The sequence below is a fragment of the Coturnix japonica genome, chromosome 1, assembly GCF_054131305.1.
Source record: "Coturnix japonica strain WE chromosome 1, WE-NBRP24, whole genome shotgun sequence".
Lineage (NCBI taxonomy): Eukaryota > Metazoa > Chordata > Aves > Galliformes > Phasianidae > Coturnix > Coturnix japonica.
The window spans coordinates 96,492,825-96,511,017 of NC_140663.1; the positions used below are offsets into that span (position 1 = coordinate 96,492,825).

General features: G+C 44.5%; 1 protein-coding gene across 37 annotated transcripts in view; it reads left to right on the plus strand.

The window, feature by feature from the left end:
• Positions 1-52: 52 nt before the first annotated feature.
• The window catches only part of LOC107323073 (intersectin-1), a 115,566-nt gene continuing 97,425 nt past the window's right edge, over positions 53-18,193 (plus strand). For 35 of the 37 annotated variants that reach the window (XM_085528854.1, XM_085528798.1, XM_032448787.2 and 32 more), the window contains exon 1: positions 53-187. The gene's annotated coding sequence lies outside the window, so the exon portion shown is untranslated. Of the gene's footprint in view, positions 188-13,768; positions 13,866-18,193 lie in introns of those variants that run through there. The other 2 variants (XM_085528802.1, XM_085528840.1) reach the window with 1 other exon arrangement.

Sequence of the window (18,193 nt, forward strand, 5' to 3'; positions counted from 1 at the left end):
ACGGCGGCTGCGAGGGCGAGCGCCGTGCGGGCTCCTCCCCTCAGCGCCCGGCAGACGGCGGCTGAGGAGGCAGCGGGAGGGGATGGTGCGCCTGGCGGAGGCGGTGGCGGGCGCCGCTCCGGCTCCTCCATCCCCCCCGCCGTCGCCATGGGTGTGAGCGGGGCCCGGCGGCCCGCGCAGATATGAGGTACGGGCTGAGGGGGGTGGGACCGCCTCGCTTCCAGCCGCCGGTTCTCGCTCCGTCGCGGTGGGGTCGGCGTTGCCCCCGGCCCCGCGGCGCCTCCGCCCGATGCGGCCGGGCTGACACGCGCCTCGCTGCCCCCTTCGTCCTCCGTGTCCCCCGCGCGGTGCCTGGAGCCCACCGAGCGGCCGCTGCCCGCCGGCTTCTCTCTATCTATCTTTTTTTCCTCTCTTTTATTTTTAAAATTTATTTATTTATTTTATTTATGTTTTATTTGTTCTCCCCGCTGCGGCGGTGTCTGGGCGTTGGGAAGCGGGGCGATGCGGTGCCGGTTGGCGTGTGCGCGGCTCGGTCATACGGCAGCCATCGCGCCTCGCTTTGCAGGGGGGGCCGGGGGCAGCGTCTCTCTGCTCACGAAGAGGGACTGCGGGGGGAGCACGGCGCTGCTCCGTCCATCGTTTCTGGTTGCCGCCGGTAACTTTCCGGGTTGGTTTTCCTTTTGTTCTGATTCAGCCTCTCCGTTATTTGGGATGGAACGGTGATTCGGCTCGTGTTTTGAACTCGGCTTTCCCCGTGGGGCGTGGGTGTTGTGATAAGGAAACCGGTTCTATGGATGTGAGTAAGGGAGCGTTTGTTGAATGAATACTTTTTTTTCCCGTTAAAAGAAGTGGTATCCCGAATGTGACGGTGCGGTGCTCCTTAGGGCAAGGAAACAGCATGTTCTCCTATGCCATTCTTTCCCCCATTGGATGTCAGGAAAAGGTTCTTCACCAAAGGTGAAGGGCTGTGGGCACGACCCCGAGTGCAGGAGTTGAAGGAGCATTTGGACAAAGCTTTCAGATGTAGGGTTTGATTTTGGGTGGTGCTGTGTGGAGCCCACAGTTTGACTCAGTGGTCCTGAGAAGGGCCACGAAGATGATCAGGGGGCTGAAGCACCTCCCCTATGAGGACAGGCTGAGGGAGTTGGGTTTGTTCAGCCTGGAGAAGAGAAGGTTGCGGGGTGACCTCATTGCAGCCTTTCAATACCTGAAGGGAACTTACACCCAGGAGGGGAGTAAACTCTTCGAAAGGGCTGATAATAGCAGGACACGGGGAAATGGATCCAAGTTGTAGGAGTTGATTTAGGTTGGATGTTAGGGGGAAGATCTTCACTAGGAGAGTGGTCAGGTCCTGGAACAGGCTGCCCAGGGAGGTTGTGGATGCCCCGTCCTTGGAGGTGTTCAAGGCCAGGTTGGACGGGGCCCTGGGCAACCTGATCTAGTAAATGTGTATGTTTGGTGGCCCTGCCAGGCAGGGGGGTTGGAACTACATGATCCTTGAGGTCCCTTCCAACCCGGGTCATTCTGTGATTCTGTGATATGGGTCCCTTCTAATTCAGGATCCTGTCCCATAGCTGTAAGGTACGTTGCTTGTTCATATCTCCTATGGCAATATATGCTTAAGGTGATAGTTAAGTATTTTAACACAAAAGTATTTCAAGGAAACCTCCAGATACGTGCAATTTCTCCTCAGTCAAATAAACAAACTCTTGGTGTCCATATTGATGGCTCTGGAGAGTATCGGACTGTGCAGTGATGTTGCACACTTGGCCCTAATCTTTTCTTCTGCCCTTTCTTTCTAGTCACCTGTAACCTCTCTCAATGCTTACAACCTGATGCTGTATATAGCGTAGTGAGCTTTGGTTACCGAGTTCTTTCCATTGTGAAATGCGTGTGCTGCTGTTCCCAAGCCCCCATTAGGAGGGTATGATATTGAAGGAGGAGCCTTATATCAGCTATATTCAGGCTCCCAGCTGCAGCAGCCAGGGGTGTATTTGTCTTTGGTGGGGGGTGGGGGGGGGTAAGATGTGCTGTAAGGAAACTGGTTGCCTTCTTTGCATTAACTTTACATTTAATCTAGACGGTCATCCACATTTAGGCAATCAGCTTGGACCATTGGAGCTCGCGTGATTAGCACTTGTATGCCCTGACTGCTTTTGGCAGCCTTACAGGGGTCATGTTTCGTACAGATGAACTGTTTCCGAACAGTTTCTCCAGTGTGTTCGTTAGGCTCAGGCTTCATCTGAACCGAGCTGGTTGCTCTTTGCACTTGCTCCTTCTCAAACCACGAATTAAATTCTTGCAGTTCTGCTGTTCCCACTGTAATATCTGGAACCGGAGACAGTAAGATAAGTTGGTTTTTTTAGAAGAGTTTTGGTTTTTTTCTTTAATTTTCCTTTGTATCCCAGTTTGGTGGAATCACAGAATGACCCGGGTTGGAAGGGACCTCAAGGATCATGTAGTTCCAACCGCCCTGCCTGGCAGGGCCACCAAACATACACATTTACTAGATCAGGTTGCCCAGGGAATGACTATTGAGATACAGTAAAGCAAGAGCCGGTGTCTCCAAATAAACCAGTGACCCTCAGTGCCTGTTCTGTCTGCTGCTGTTGTAGTTATAGCTGGTGGGAAATGTGCATACTTGCTTGTTAATACCTCTAATCACGCAATTAGCTTAGATTTGGGTTCAGGAAAGAATGTGAATCTAGCAAGTAAATCACTGTGAATGGTGATGACAAATCTACCTTTGTGCTGTAAGCATAGATTGTAATTTTAGCTTTCGGTAGGATAACACCAGGAAAAATAAGCATTTCTGCCCGGGTTCGAATCCCCCTGTGGCACAAGTGGTAGAAGTGCCGCTCTGCTACACAGAGGCTCGAATCCCGGGGATTGGACTCGATGATCTCTAAGGTCCCTTCCAACCCGCACGAGACTGTGATACTGTGATAGAAGAGGTTAAAAACCAAAGAATTTAAATGAAAGTCTCGACAGTGGTTTGAGGAGAGGGAAGAGGATAATCATCGGGAGTTACCAGCATAAAACAAGTGCTTGTGTTGCCTTTAGTAATGGGGGGAGGAGAATAAACCTTCAGCGGGAGGATTTGTTTGTAGTATGTATTTCAGGCAGGGATGTCTCTGAAATTAATCTGCATGGAAGCAAAGAGACTAGAACTTTTTACCATTAAAATAAAGCCAAAACAGCCCGTAGTTGGCCAGGAACATTAAGCGCTTGTTGCTATTGTACTTAATGCAGCTGCTGAACTTGAAATGGCCCCTACGCCCAGAGTTGGTTTTGTTTTTACTTGCATAGCATGAAATTGGCTGGTAGAGTAGACAATTAGAACTTCGGGCTAGTCTGAGGTCTAATGATGCACTATTTGTATGCATAAAACTCTCCTATGAGGTGCCAACATTTCAGTGTGGTATATGTGCCAGAAGTAGTTGCCTTGCCTTAAAGAGCACTCTGAAATTAAAGCATAGTATGCAGGACACCACTGATTGTTGCTGAATGACATTGTTGCTGTAGGTATGTCCTGATATACTGCAGTTGGCAATTAAAATTCCCAACTCTGATTCCCAGTGACTATCCTTGAAAATCATTGGCTTCATGGTATGGTTTAGGTTAGATATTAGGGGCAAGTTTTTCACTCAAAGGGTGGTGACACTGGAACAGGTTGCCCAAGGAGGCTGTGGATGCCCCATCCCTGCAGGCATTCAAGGCCAGGCTGGATGTGGCTCTGGGCAGCCTGGGCTGGTGGTTGGTGACCCTGCACATAGCAGGGGGTGGAACCGGATGATCATTGTGGTCCTTTGCAACCCAGGCCATTCTGTGATTCTGTGTTCCCTCACGTTTCTCAGTACTAATAGCATAGCTGAAACAGGCCCTGGAATTACTTGGATGCCTTTTGAGCTGAACAAGTTTTGTACAAAGTCAGCTGCGTATGTAACTTGAAAAGATCAAATTGAGTTTGTGCAGAGACATTCTGATGCTTGACAGGCTGAGAGAGCTGGGGCTGTTCAGCCTGGAGAACAGAAGCTCCGAGGTGACCTGATAGCAGCCTTTCAGTGTTTAAAGGAGAGCTACAGGAAAGAAGGGGACAGAGTCTTTAGCAGGGTCTGTGGTGATAGAACAAGGGGAAATGGCTTTAAGCTCAACGAACGGAGGTTTAGGCTGGATATAGGGAGAAGGTCTTTTACAGTGAGGGTGGCAAGGCATAGGAACAGGTTGCTCAGGGATGTAGTTGATGGTCTGTCCCTGGAGGCTTTCAGTGTGAGGCTGGGTCAGGCCATGGGCAACCTGATTTGGCTGTCATGTCCCCATTCATTGCAGTGAATTAGACTAGATGGCCCTCAGATTTTCCTTCCAAACCTAACGACTCTATGGTTCTTATCAAAGATGGCTGTTTTCATATTATATTACACTTTGTGTTTTGGATATGTAGTGCTCGTAGGTTAGGTTTTAATATACAACTGAGCTGAAAACTCTAAAGGTACAATGTAGTTAAGTTTGCGTTTTCCAGTCACCCTTTCTTTATTAAAAAGAAAAAATAAATAAAGGCCATAACTGTAAAAAATACAGGTTTCATGGACTTTATTGTAGCTTCATATGTAACAATTTGAAATTCACAAGCACAACACAATATGGGTCGGTCTGTAAATCTGGTTGTAAGGGGCAATGTTTAATATATTAAAGTTTTTAATAGGTCATGGTGGGAAAAGAAAGAAGATAAAGGCTGAGCAGATCCGTTCAATTGCCTCGTTCCAGTTATATTACACTGTTTAGCCATCGGCTTCACGTTGTTAATCCCTGATCCTGCAAGCTGTTCTGTATGAGCACGTGCTTGTAGCCGTGCTGGGCTGAGAGCTGACGAGAATGTCACCAAATATAGATGCACCTGTGAAGAGTTCCTCCTCGCAGGCATATGGATTTCAGCTGCGTGCAGCTTCTGTGGGGGATTCCAGGGTTCATGGAGAGGAGAGTTAGACAGAAGCTTGGTTACCTGGTTTTGCTTTGTAGGAGAGGTTTAAGTAGGGTCAACTGGAGGAATTGGTCCCTGTTTTAGGTCTCTGTCGTGCTGCTCTGCAGGACAGTGGACTCTTAAATTTGCATGTGCTGCATTCCTGAATTACTTTTAACTTCAGTTTTTCCTTTTAATACAGTCAAATATTGGCAGCTTTCAAGATTTGCTGGACCCCCCTGTGGCGCAAGTGGTAGAAGTGCCGCTCTGCTACACAGAGGCTCGAATCCCAGGGGTTGGACTTGATGATCTCTAAGGTCCCTTCCAACCCGCACGAGACTGAGATACTGCGATACTGTGACTTTGAGGAGCATTTTTGCACTTGGAAAAATTAAATGGGAGTTTAAGTGATGCTGTAACTCTGGGTGAAGGTTTGCAAAGAGCAAATTCTGAAGAATCTACTGGCTAAATTTTAATTATTTTCCTCAAGTGGTTTGTGTAGATAAAAGAGATGATTGTACGTTAGAATGAGCTCTTTGTCAACTGAAGAGAATAAACAGTATCATTTAGGTAGCTCTTTTGGAATCCAGCATAGTTTGCACTGTAGTAGTAAAGGATCCAATCGCAGTATCACAGGCTCGTGCGGGTTGGAAGGGACCTTAGAGATCATCGAGTCCAACCCCCGGGATTCGAGCCTCTGTGTAGCAGAGCGGCACTTCTACCAATAAAATGATATTGCTTCAGGGAGTGTTGGCAATCTGTACGATGATATTGTGGGCAGGGGAAGATGATAAATGCCATTTCCTTGTTTGTGTGGTGTAATGCTGGCACTAAGGATGAGCTTTGACTGCCTGTGATGAGAAGTAAGCCACGTTGGTGCTGTTGGTAGTCTGAATGTCAGCTCCTGGCTCAAATCCCTTCATGCAGCGGTGGTGTGATACAAAGAGGGTGATCTTGGGGGTCCTGATGGACGAGAGACTCAACATGAGCCAGCAGTGCGCTCTGGCAGCTCAGAAAGCAAATGGGATCCTGGGCTCCATCAGGAGAGGGGTGGTCAGCAGGGATAGGGAGGTGATTGTCCCTCTCTACTCTGCTCTTGTGAGGCCCCATCTGGAGTACTGTGTCCAGGTGTGGAGCCCTCAGTACAAAAAAGATATGGAGATTTTGGAAAGGGTCCAGAGGAGGGCCACAAAGATGATCAGGGGGCTGGAGCACCTCCCCTATGAGGACAGGCTGAGGGAGTTGGCTGACAATAGCAGGACATGGGGAAATGGATCCAAGTTGAAGGAGGGAAGATTTAGGTTGGGTGTTAGGGGGAAGTTCTTCACTAGGAGAGTGGTGAGGCCCTGGAACAGGCTGCCCAGGGAGGTTGTGGATGCCCTGTCCTTGGAGGTGTTCAAGGCCAGGTTGGACGGGGCCCTGGGCAACCTGATCTAGTAAATGTGTATGTTTGGTGGCCCTGCCAGGCAGGGGGGTTGGAACTACATGATCCTTGAGGTCCCTTCCAACCCGGGTCATTCTGTGATTCTGTGATCTTGGACTTTGAAAGGAGAGCTCTATAGTCAATGAGAAGCCAAAGTTGTGGACTCCTACCGCTGGTTATGCTTTTATAATCTTTGAACCAGTCTTGCTCATAACAAGTGTCCCAGCTCAGGCGATGTTTCATTCTGTTCTTACCGGAATAATCTGAATGGCATTAAGGCTTGTGCAACGTTTTCTCTTTAACCGTTCCATGCTTTGTAGATTGATTAGTCACCCCCTTTTGCACAATCAGAATAGATGGATGAACTGTGCACCCTAACTGGAATCCACTCTTGTGAAACAAAAATATGAAATCCTCCGGACCGACTGCTGAATTGAAGGTATCAAATGAGGAAATGGACCAATTCCTTAAGAAAGATCTAAGAATGTCTGGTGGTACTATTTAAACTCAATGCTTAAATCTGATGGCATTGCATAGAACTTGCATTCATTGCATGTAGATGATGCAAGTCGGTTTTGCTGTGTGAGGCTTTTTGGAGGGAGAAGGGGAAAAGAAACATCTTGAGGATGTGGGCAAATGCTCTTGCATGGCTTCTTTAACACCTGATGATTGGTATTAACTAGTTGGGTGAATTGAACTCAAAGAGTTTAATCTGCTTCTATTTTAGAGTTTATAAACAAGAACATGATTACTTAAGAACAAGTCTGGGTTGTTACATAAGTAAGGTTATCTTCTGAATTGAAACAACCAACTCTCCCTCACTCCATAGAAACAAATGGAGAAAAAACAACCCACCAACTCTTTTGGAACTTACCTGCTGTATTCCGTGAGCTTTATATAGAACTTGATACTTAGGTACACCATCCAATTCTTATTCTAAGAAATCTAGCAATTTTATTTCTATCTCCTTGTTCTAATTGAGATTTGGATTATGCCATAAGGAAGATCTTCACAGAATCACAGAATTGTAGGGGTTGGAAGGGACCTCTAGAGATCGAGTCCAACCCCCCTGCCAAAGCAGGCTCCCTACACCACGTCACACAGGTAGGCGTCCAGGTGGGTCTTGAATATCTCCAGAGAAGGAGACTCCACCACCTCCCTGGGCAGCCTGTTCCAGTTCTCATCTTGGTGAAGACTGTGGACTAATAGGTTTTAAACTCCATTCATTAATAAAGCCAGATTTATCCTGGCATCCTGTAGTTCAGGGCTGGATGGTGATGTTTGGTGTGTGAATAAAAAGGAAAAGAAGCAATAGTGGGTTAATAAAATCAATACAGTGTTCTTGTGTGTGTGTGAGTCTGGCTGCCTTAGTGTCGGGTTGTCTTAATGCCCCCAGAGCAAGAGATAAACGTGTTTGGGAGGAAAATGGGACAGATTGAAAATATTTGATGAAATCTTCCTTTACAGCAACAAGGGGAAGCTTGCCATCAGCTGGTTCATGTGAACTTCACCTGATTTTACAGCGTCTTAGTTTGAATGCAGCCTTTGTATAGCAGAGGCTACTTTTGATGTGTTGTAGCATCTCTGGGTATTTAGACGCTTCCATTTATTTCTGTTGTTTTTTACAGTTCCTGCTGAAAGTAAGCAAAGAATGTTTCAATATTAGGACTCCAGATTTCATGGGCAGGTGGTTCCACTCTGCTGCCCTGTCTTGGTGCAGCCTTCTGAGCTCACAGAATCACACACAGAATCACAGAATGACCTGGGTTGGAAGGGACCTCAAGGATCATGTAGTTCCAACCCCCCTGCCTGGCAGGGCCACCAAACATACACCTTTACTAGATCAGGTTGCCCAGGGCCCCGTCCAACCTGGCCTTAAACACCTCCAAGGACGGGGCATCCACAACCTTCCTGGGCAGCCTGTTCCAGGGCCTCACCACTCTCCTAGTGAAGAACTTCCCCCTAACATCCAACCTAAATCAACTCCTTCAACTTGGATCCATTTCCCCGTGTCCTGCTATTATCAGCTCTTTGGAAGAGTTTACTCCCCTCCTGGGTGTAAGTTCCCTTCAGGTATTGAAAGGCTGCAATGAGGTCACCCCGCAACCTTCTCTTCTCCAGGCTGAACAAGCCCAGCTCCCTCAGCCTGTCCTCATAGGGGAAGAGCTCCTGCTGAGGAAGGTGAACTGTAAGGCTGAGAACAGCAGGAATAAGTTGATTTTTTTTTTTTTTTTTTTAATTTTCTATTTTCTTATTATTTATTTTCCTTACTGGTCTGATCACTAGCTAGGAGGCAGGGCTAGGAGGAACAGAGCTTTGACCTTTTGGTGTTTTTGGCTCTTAGTTAGTTGCTGGCTTGAGGAATTTGAACGTGTTCCAGGGATGACATGCTAGCTGAAATTTCAGCAGGCTGAAAGACTGTAGTCTTTTCAGCTGGTAGTTGTTTCTGGGTGCTTGGTAGGCTTCATTGATAGCTGAATAATAAACCTTCTGCCTATTGTGTTACTTTTTTTTCTTTCTTTTGCTTTCTTTCAAGTGCTTCTGTGTAATAGAGAGGATTATTTCCCCTTCCCAGTTGGAATTGGTTCTGATAGATGATAATGTTTCTGTGATCAGAAGTTGCATGAAGCTTCAGAAATCACTTTGCATTCATTCTAGATTTTTCTGCTTTTTCTATGTGCTTTGAGCAGGAAAGAGCTATACCATAGAACCAAGGAAGATGGGGATCCCTACCGAAGATCATAGAATCATAGAATTACCCAGGTTGGAAAAGACCTTGAAGATCATCAAGTCCAACCACAGCCTAACCAGTACCCTAACTCTGACAACCCTATACTAAATCATATCCCTAAGTACCACATCCAAACAGCTCTTAAACACAACCACTTCTCTGGGGAGCCTATTCCAGTACCTAACTACCCTTTCTGTAAAGAAGTTCTTCCTAACATCCAACCTAAACTTGCCCTGGCACAACTTGAGGCCATTTCCCCTCCTCCTGTCACTTGTCACTAGTGAGAAGAGACCTGCTCCACTCTCACTGTAAGCACCTTTCAGGTACTGGAAGAGGGTGAAGATGTTTAATTCCTAGAGTTTCTTGAATTCATTAGGGTGGTGTCAGGTTCCTGCATTTTACAGGATTTACCTTGATCCAGTTCTTAGTTAAACCATCAGGGATTTGTTAGGAAAAGCAGAGTGCAGGCTGAATGGGACAGGGAGGCTGCTACGTTAAAGTATCTTTCCTGAATGTATACACAAAATAACTTTATGCTGAATCTCTTGAATAGAGATCTTTAGCATCAAAATGTGGTGTTCTGCTTGAGAAGTGACAGAAATCTCATGCCCTTATTTAAAAAATAAAAGTAATGTCCCTCCTCCTCCCCCCCAAACTGAAATTGAAAAAACATGTCAGCACTGTGAATATGGAACGCTGACACAGCACAACTTTGTATGCAGAAATGAAACTTAGGAAAGCTGTATATGAAAAACCTTGTGAAATTCCTTTTTGTGTGGAGGTTTATTATTGTGCTTTATTATCCTTCCCCAGATTCACAGAGATCTCCCTGAGGTAGAGGCAGGGGGGTTGGAACTTCATGATCCTTGAGGTCCCTTCCAACCCAAGTCATTCTATAATTCTGTAGAGGTACCCAGGTTACTTAGTTGAGCTGTGCTCTACATCTGGGGAAAAGAAATGAAGCACTTGGTTAACAGGACTACGCTGCAAAGAACGTAGATGGAGAGGAAAAATGGGACTCTGTCTTAATTATGATGTTTTAAACATCTACCTGTTGAGTTCAGCTGTTATCCTTGTGCTAGGTAATGGAAGAAGGTGAACATAATCAACAGGCTGCCCAAGGAGGCTGTGGATGCCCCATCCCTGCAGGCATTCAAGGCCAGGCTGGATGTGGCTCTGGGCAGCCTGGTCTGGTGGTTGGTGACCCTGCACAGTGCAGGGGGGTGAAACCGGATGATCATTGTGGTCCTTTGCAACCCAGGCCATTCTATGATTCTATGATATGATTTGTGTATTTACCTATTCCTGAATGTCTGATTTGGTTTATATAACCCCAGTTTTCTAATGACCTCAGATTTACGCTGTATCTTGAATTGTGGCAATGAACATACTTTCCTGCTCCCACTAGGAATGGACTAAATTTGTTGGGAAAGTATTTGGCAGTTCTGTTCAGTTTATTCTCTTTGAAAAAATATCTCAGCAGCTGGTTGCTATAGAATCACTATATCTCTTCCAGATTTTAATGTTTAGTGGGTTGAATACAGTGGGGAGGTTATTGGCAAGGTAACTGAAAAAATGTGTTGAGTTCCTTCTCTCTTGGGGAGATTCTGGCTTAGTGCCCTTTTGTGGGACTTCTTTATTACTGTTTTTCAATGGCTCGCATGAGCAGCACCGCTGGTGGATGCTGTGACCTTTGGCACCGTGTATCTGATTACTCACATTTTTGGCCAGGCTGTAGCATTTTAGCGTTACGGCTTATTTTCTTTCTTGCATCTTTGTGTGTCTGTTTAGTTGATCCACCAGCCTAGAGATAACTATGTCAGAAATGGAGTTGAACTGGGTTTCCGTAGTGGGTCTGCAACACTTCACTTTGGACTTAAACCAGTAACAAAATTACTTCTGTCTTGCAACTGTTGCGGATCACTTGGAACAGTTGCCATCTCCCAGTCTTTGTATGATATTTGTATGAACCTGAAATTGCTGACTTCCAAAGCTGACCCTTTCACAAAGGGAATCGTTTCCAGGATTCAATTAAATTGACTTGTGCAATCATCTGGAAAAGAGAAATATTGAAGATCTGATATGCTAGCAAAGCTATTTTACTTTTTGGGAAAAAATGAACAACCTCAAGTGTAGGCAATTGTTAAGTTTGTCCATGTGTGTTACCTTGTGACTGGTGTGCTGTTGTAATGCCTGTTTGGTAATGTATTCAGGCAGATATATCTTGTTATGTCCTAATAATCTAAGCAGTTTAGAAGCCATCTGATAGCTTTCTTAATAGAAATGAAATGAATTTTTCCAAAAGGACTCGTAAAAACTCTGCAAGCTTCAAAATAGCCTGAAATAAGAGAACAGGTAAGTAGAACAGGAGACCTGATGGTTTCTCTGTGTGGTCTGATGTTTCCCATCATGTGCCTTTCCTACTTGTAGTTGTGATGTGCTACTTGAGAAAGTTTTTCTTTTTCTTCCATTGCTCTTGTTAGACGGTAGGTTTCTTCCTCATATTTCCCAACAATTAAATCACAGAATCACAGAATGACCCGGGTTGGAAGGGACCTCAAGGATCATGTAGATCCAACCCCCCTGCCTGGCAGGGCCACCAAACATACACCTTTACTAGATCAGGTTGCCCAGGGCCCCGTCCAACCTGGCCTTGAACACCTCCAAGGACGGGGCATCCACAACCTCCCTGGGCAGCCTGTTCCAGGGCCTCACCACTCTCCTAGTGAAGAACTTCCCCCTAGAAATTATATTAGAAATTATATTATATTAAATTATATATATTATATACATTTGTCTTGAGGCACTGCATCTTCTTGGTAATGCCTGTGCTTTCACTGTTACTCAGTTTCCTTGCGTCCATCTCAACTTGATTGTTCCTCTTGGTACTTTCAGTTCTCTGAGGACTTTAACACTGCATGATTTGTCAGTGATCTGGCTGCTGGCAATGACGTTTCTTGAGGACTCAATTAAGGCCTTATTTTGGGCTGCCAGACCATCAGGAGCTATTCAGAAGGCTAAAGTAATGACAGCAGTCCAACCATAACCTAACCATACTACCCTAACTAACAGCCCTCCACTAAACCATGTCCCTGAGCACCACATCCAGCGTAGACAGAGAAATGTGTATGGCAGTTATTTGTGCTTTTCTCTGTTATTGTCACGTTTTTAGCATTTAAGAACAGAAAGTTATAGCGGCTGTAAAATAATTAGTGAGATTTTTGAAGTAAAAAACATGAATTCTATGTATGTGAACTCCTGCAGCTCAGGACAGTTGGCTTGGCCATTGCTAACTGGAGGATTAAAAAGAAAAAGCAGGAGTATAAATGGTCTATTCAGTCTAGAATGTCAGTGCATCTCTTGGCAGTGCTTGCTGAGAGGCTTTGAGGATTACTTGCTGCTGCTGCTTTTTTCCTCCTAGAGCACATGAACTGGCATTTTTTCCTGGAATTTTTGCTTGCATAATTTGGTGTTTCCTGCTTAAAAGTTGCGCTAAAACAGCTGAACATTTCAAGGAGTGCTTTCAGTACTTGGGTTCTGAATGTGTCAGCAACTGTATTTAAGCAGATAAGAGCTGAGGCATGTTCTTGTAATTTTCTGTCTATGGGTGGGTACTATATCGCTTATTTATGTGAGAAGGTAAAGTTGATTTGGTAAGAGATTTTTGTTATTGCTTCTCTGGAAACGTGTGTGTCCCAGTGCCTTAGAGTGACAGAAAGTAGCACTGGAGCTTTAGGAAAATTAATTTCCTCTAGAAACCCAGTGGTAATTAATTTAACAATCTTGTTCTTGCTCTGTCCCACACTTCACAGAATGACCTGGGTTGGAAGGGTCCTCAAGGATCATGTAGTTCCAACCCCCCTGCCTGGCAGGGCCACCAAACATACACATTTACTAGATCAGGTTGCCCAGGGCCCCGTCCAACCTGGCCTTGAACACCTCCAAGGACGGGGCATCCACAACCTCCCTGGGCAGCCTGTTCCAGGGCCTAACCACTCTCCTAGTGAAGAACTTCCCCCTAACAGCCAACCTAAATCTTCCCTCTTTTAACGTAAAACCATTTCCCCGTGTCCTGCTATTGTCAGCCCTTTCAAAGAGTTTACTCCCCTCATGGGTGTAGGTTCCCTTCAGGTACTGAAAGGCTGCAATGAGGTCACCCCACTTCTCATAATATGCTGCTTAATGGGACCTGTTACGTCTGTTGACAACTTGGGAGTGGAATGTGTCTAGTAGAAAATGCTGTATTATCCTATTTGCCATATTTAGTTCCTCCTCTGGTTAAATAGCACTCAAGTTGTTGATTAGGCATGTGATCATTGTTCTTATGTCAACTTCATTTTAATGTTAAATGTCTTTAGCCTACACAGATGGTTAAGAGGAAAATGTCACTTGCCATTTCAGAAGGTAACTTATTAGCTGCAATGATCGGAGAAGGCATAGAAGCTTCAGTATAAACTCAGATTTCATATTCATGTCCTAACTCAGAAGGTAAATAATCAGAAATGTATTTTTAGAGTCCAGCGTTTATTTTTAACATCTTAGTGCTTGCCAGCATTTAGACTATGCAGTGCTGCACAGAAGCTAGCCAGCGTGTGTTGAAAAGCTGGTGCTGAATGTCCTGTCTCTGTAATGCTGGCCTTTGCTTTTTCAAGCTTCCTTCACAGCTGTCCACAAACCTTGTTGTATGGTGTCTCTGCTGCAGAGTGTGGCCTTCATGGTATCTTCTGCTGGAGTCATAAGACTTGGTTTTCAAGGTAAACTTGCCCTTGTTTTTAACATACCAAATAGAGAAATTTAGTCCTGTTCAGAGTGAGATCACCTTAGAGGTTGCAGTAGGTTCCTGGTGAAGTAATTTGAATGAATGGTGAATGGTGAAAGTAGGCATTTTGGCTGTTAAGTTTTTATCTGCTGCTACTACAAGCATAAGCTATGAGTCTGCAAATGAAGATTCCTCCTGCACCACAAATAGTAGAAACTTTTTATATCTATTATTCTCACATGAAGACATGTTAACATTTGTGCCTGCAGTAGTAAGTAGATATAGTTGATAATCTTAAACCACAGATTTCTAATACACCTTCCCAAGTGTGCGTATATGTTCGTGCCTGATTAATGACCAGCAAATGTGATCTTGTTAGCCAAATGAAGTGGGTTTCCCTTTTTCCAAGCATTTCTTATGCCTAGCAATATGATTTTATTGCTGTATTAACACTAAGTGCCTGATTAAGTGACCAAGAAGTGGAGAATTGAGGAAAAGTAACATTGCTTACTCAGTGTGTTTTTTAGAAGAAACCTTATGACAGTATTGTTTTCTGTTTGTGAGGAGTGGTAACTGAATTAGATATGACATATGTCTGCCATGGATACAATGCTCACTGGGTTGGAAACAGTGCGACTTATGCAAACTGCTTAGATTAGTTTGGGAGATTACAGTCAACTAAATAGCTAGGAAAAAAAAAAAAGAGAATATCCCTGGAATACCTCCTTTAGAGTAGCGTATGTATAGCAGTCCTTCTGTTACACACAGTTGAAGGTTTTCAATCTTATTACAGATGCATACACGTGCTTTTTTGTGAGCTTACGCTCACATTAATTTACACTGACACTCACATTTTTCTGTATCTGCCTTTGCTGAGGGGATGAGTGTGAGGACGCCCAGAGTTCAGATTGTCTGTTTGTAGTATTGCCACTGGACAGCTTTCATGAAGGAGGATTATGCTATAATGTATGAGCAGGACTGTACTTATGTGTGTAGTTGGTCACTGATTAATAGCTAACATTCTTAAAACTTGCAAGTATGGTGGTTTTCAAGGAGATATTAAAACATTGCAGTCCAGGGAAATTGCTCTTTTCAGAGCTATTAACCATGTGTACTTCCCTAGTCATTTACAGGGAGGCCATAACAAAGTGGCCTGCTTGCCAGATCAAGCATAAGAAATGCCTGTGCATGTGATTCCCTCCCTATAACACCTGCATTATCAAGGCAAGCCATTTTGTCACCTATAAATACTTATATCCTGAGGATGGGCACCTCTTTCCTAACTGCTTGCTACAGGTACATTCTATAAAATGTACTGTCTTTGTCTACTGCTTTTGCTGGTTTTAGTTTGTGTGTGTCCTGATTACTTCTTGAATGGACTTGAAATAATTCCTGACTCAATCATAGAATCACCTCAGGTTGGAAAAGACCTTAAAGATCATCGAGTCCAACCATACTACCTTAACTAACAACCCTCAGCTAAATCATGTCCCTGAGCACCACGTCCAAACAGTTTTCAAACACATCCAGGGATGGTGACTCAACCACCTCCCTGGGCAGCCTGTTCCAGTGCTTAGCAACCCTTTCTGTAAGGACATTTTCCTGATATCCAACCTAAACCTCCCCTGGTGCAACTTGAGGCCATTTCCCCTTGTCCTGTCACTTGTCACCAATTAGAAGAACCCACCCCTTCTCTTGCTGTAAGCACCTTTCAGATACTGGAATAGAGCAATAAGGTCTCTCCTCAGCCTCCTTTTCCCCAGACTAAACAGCCCCAGTTCCTTCAGTCTCTCCTCATAGGGCACATTCTCCAAGCCCTTCACAAACATTGTTGCCCTTCTTTCAACCTGCTCCAGCACCTCAGTGTCCTCTCTGTACTGAGGTGCCCAAAACTGAGCACACTACTCAAGGTGAGGTTTCACCAGTGCCGAGTACAGGGGCAGGATGACGTCCCTAGTCCTGCTCACCACACCATTCCTGATACAAGCCAAGATGCCATTGACCTTCTTGGCCACCTGGGCACACTGCTGGCTCATATTCAGCCAACTGTCCATCAGTACACCAAGGTCCCTTTCCATCAGGCAGCTTTCCAGCCACTTCTCCCCAAGCATGTAGGTTTGCCTGGGGTTGTTGTGACCAAAATGCAGGACCCTACATTTGGCCCTACTGAAACTCATACAGTTTGCCTTTGCCCATCGATCCGGGCTATCCAAGTCCCTCTGGAGAGCCATTCTCCCCTCAGGCAGATCAACACTCCCTCCCAACTTGGTGTTGTCTGCAAACTTACTGAGAGTGCACTCAATCCCCTCATTAAGATCATTAATAAGGATGTTAAATAGAAGCAGCCCCAGTACTCTTAGGAGAAATGAAGTGTTCATAGCCTGCAGCTTCACGATCTCATGTTTGTGTGATCCTGTTTCCCCCTCAGCTGCTCAGTGCTGTTGTGGGATAGTAATTGTGGCATTCAACTGCTTCTCACAGAATCCGAGCTCTCTCAGTAAAACTCTTACTTCCACCTATGAGATTTCTATTTGCAGTGGGAAGAACCTGAACTTCACAGTGTGTGTGGTTTGAAGGAATCTGTTACATAATTATCTTGCGTTTCTGCTTTAGTGAAATATATGGAAAGTTTTTTTTCTCTTCAGTTTCTGTAATTTCACTGCTGCCTTTAAACTCCTTATTACTGCCATTAATCTATTTAGCAAGCTAGTCTCTGTGCTTGTATCTTAATACGTGAAGAATCTTTTACTTCAACAAAGACTCAGACTTCACCTGTTGTGCTTGTTTCTGGTGGCAATGTTAGAATGCATTTTTGTCTTCTAGGAATGAAGCTTATTGCATGTTTCTAGAACTTTTTGGTGGCATTCAACCACACTTACAGTGATACTTGAAGTCTGTTTAATATAGAAATAGGCCTTGTAGATTGGAATAAGCTTTCTTTAGAATTTTGGTTGAGAATTTCATTTTGTAAAGCACCTTTGCGTCTGTAAATGGCTTTGTCTTGCTGATACAGCTGGAATGGTCTTGCTCTTTTTTCCATATTATTTTCCATAATGAAGGTACTGTTTAAAGTGCTGATTTGTCTTTTTATTGTCTGTTAAAAGCATAGTTGTGTTAAATGTTGGACTAATATTGTTAGTAACATCAGATAAGTCTTCATATTTTTTTTTTCCTGCCAAAGGCATCTTCTCCTTTATCAAATTATGTACTTTTGCTCCATTTGGATTGGGTACAGAAGAAGTATTTCTGTAAAGCCAGTGACTGTTGATCCTGCTCTTGAAAAAGGAGTTCCAAGTTTTATCACAAGTAAAGCTGTAACTAAATGTCCTGTTCTGTGAAAGAAATGAAGCTTCAGTAGCCACTTCCTTGTAGTATGTCATCTGCTTTAGACTCAAGTATATTCTCTCTATTCACAAGGGACTGTTGTATTGTTTTTATAACTGTAGCTCTCCAAACCCCATTCTGAAGGTGCTTGCTCCTAGGTCATCTTCAATTCCGGAGACTGAGGAGTATCATTCAATTGTAGCTGGTGTAGCTGATACTGTTTTTTGTATGGCTTTCTGATATGAAATAGGGAGGAGACAATGTTCTCTTCTTTAATCTTTCTTTAAACAGAAATTGTCACCACTTACTTCACTCAAATGTAGCATCGATGACTTTTTATCTTTGCTACTGTTTACAGAGCACTTCCATCCAGTTTCTAAAAGCCTGTTGGTTACCAAATGAATGGCAGTCAGTCAATACTTAACTTTCATGCAATATTTACATATACATACATAAAAAATATTTTCATAAATCAGACCAGATTTCTCTCTTCTTACTTATAGTTGTGTCATTTCTTATGTAGCCTTTTATGTTTCCTGAAGGGTCAGGGTCATCTATGGATGGAATATCCCCTTTTTCCCATGTTCAACTTCATTCCTTTATTCTTGCCTTCTCTGGAGTCAGGCCTGTCTCTTGCAGCTCTTTTTTGCTGCTCCTAATCCCTGATACTTTTTCCCTGCCCTGGCATGGCCTTTTTGTGGGCCACAGTCCTTCATGGTGTATCCACCTGCTCTAATGTCCTCTGTGGGCTGCAGCATGGATCTTGCTCTCTTGTGGATTCTTAATGAGCAGGGAAATACCTGTTCCATCATGATCTTAGGGGGAAGTTCTTCACTAGGAGAGTGGTGAGGCCCTGGAACAGGCTGCCCAGGGAGGTTGTGGATGCCCCGTCCTTGGAGGTGTTCAAGGCCAGGTTGGACGGGGCCCTGGGCAACCTGATCTAGTAAATGTGTATGTTTGGTGGCCCTGCCAGGCAGGGGGGTTGGAACTACATGATCC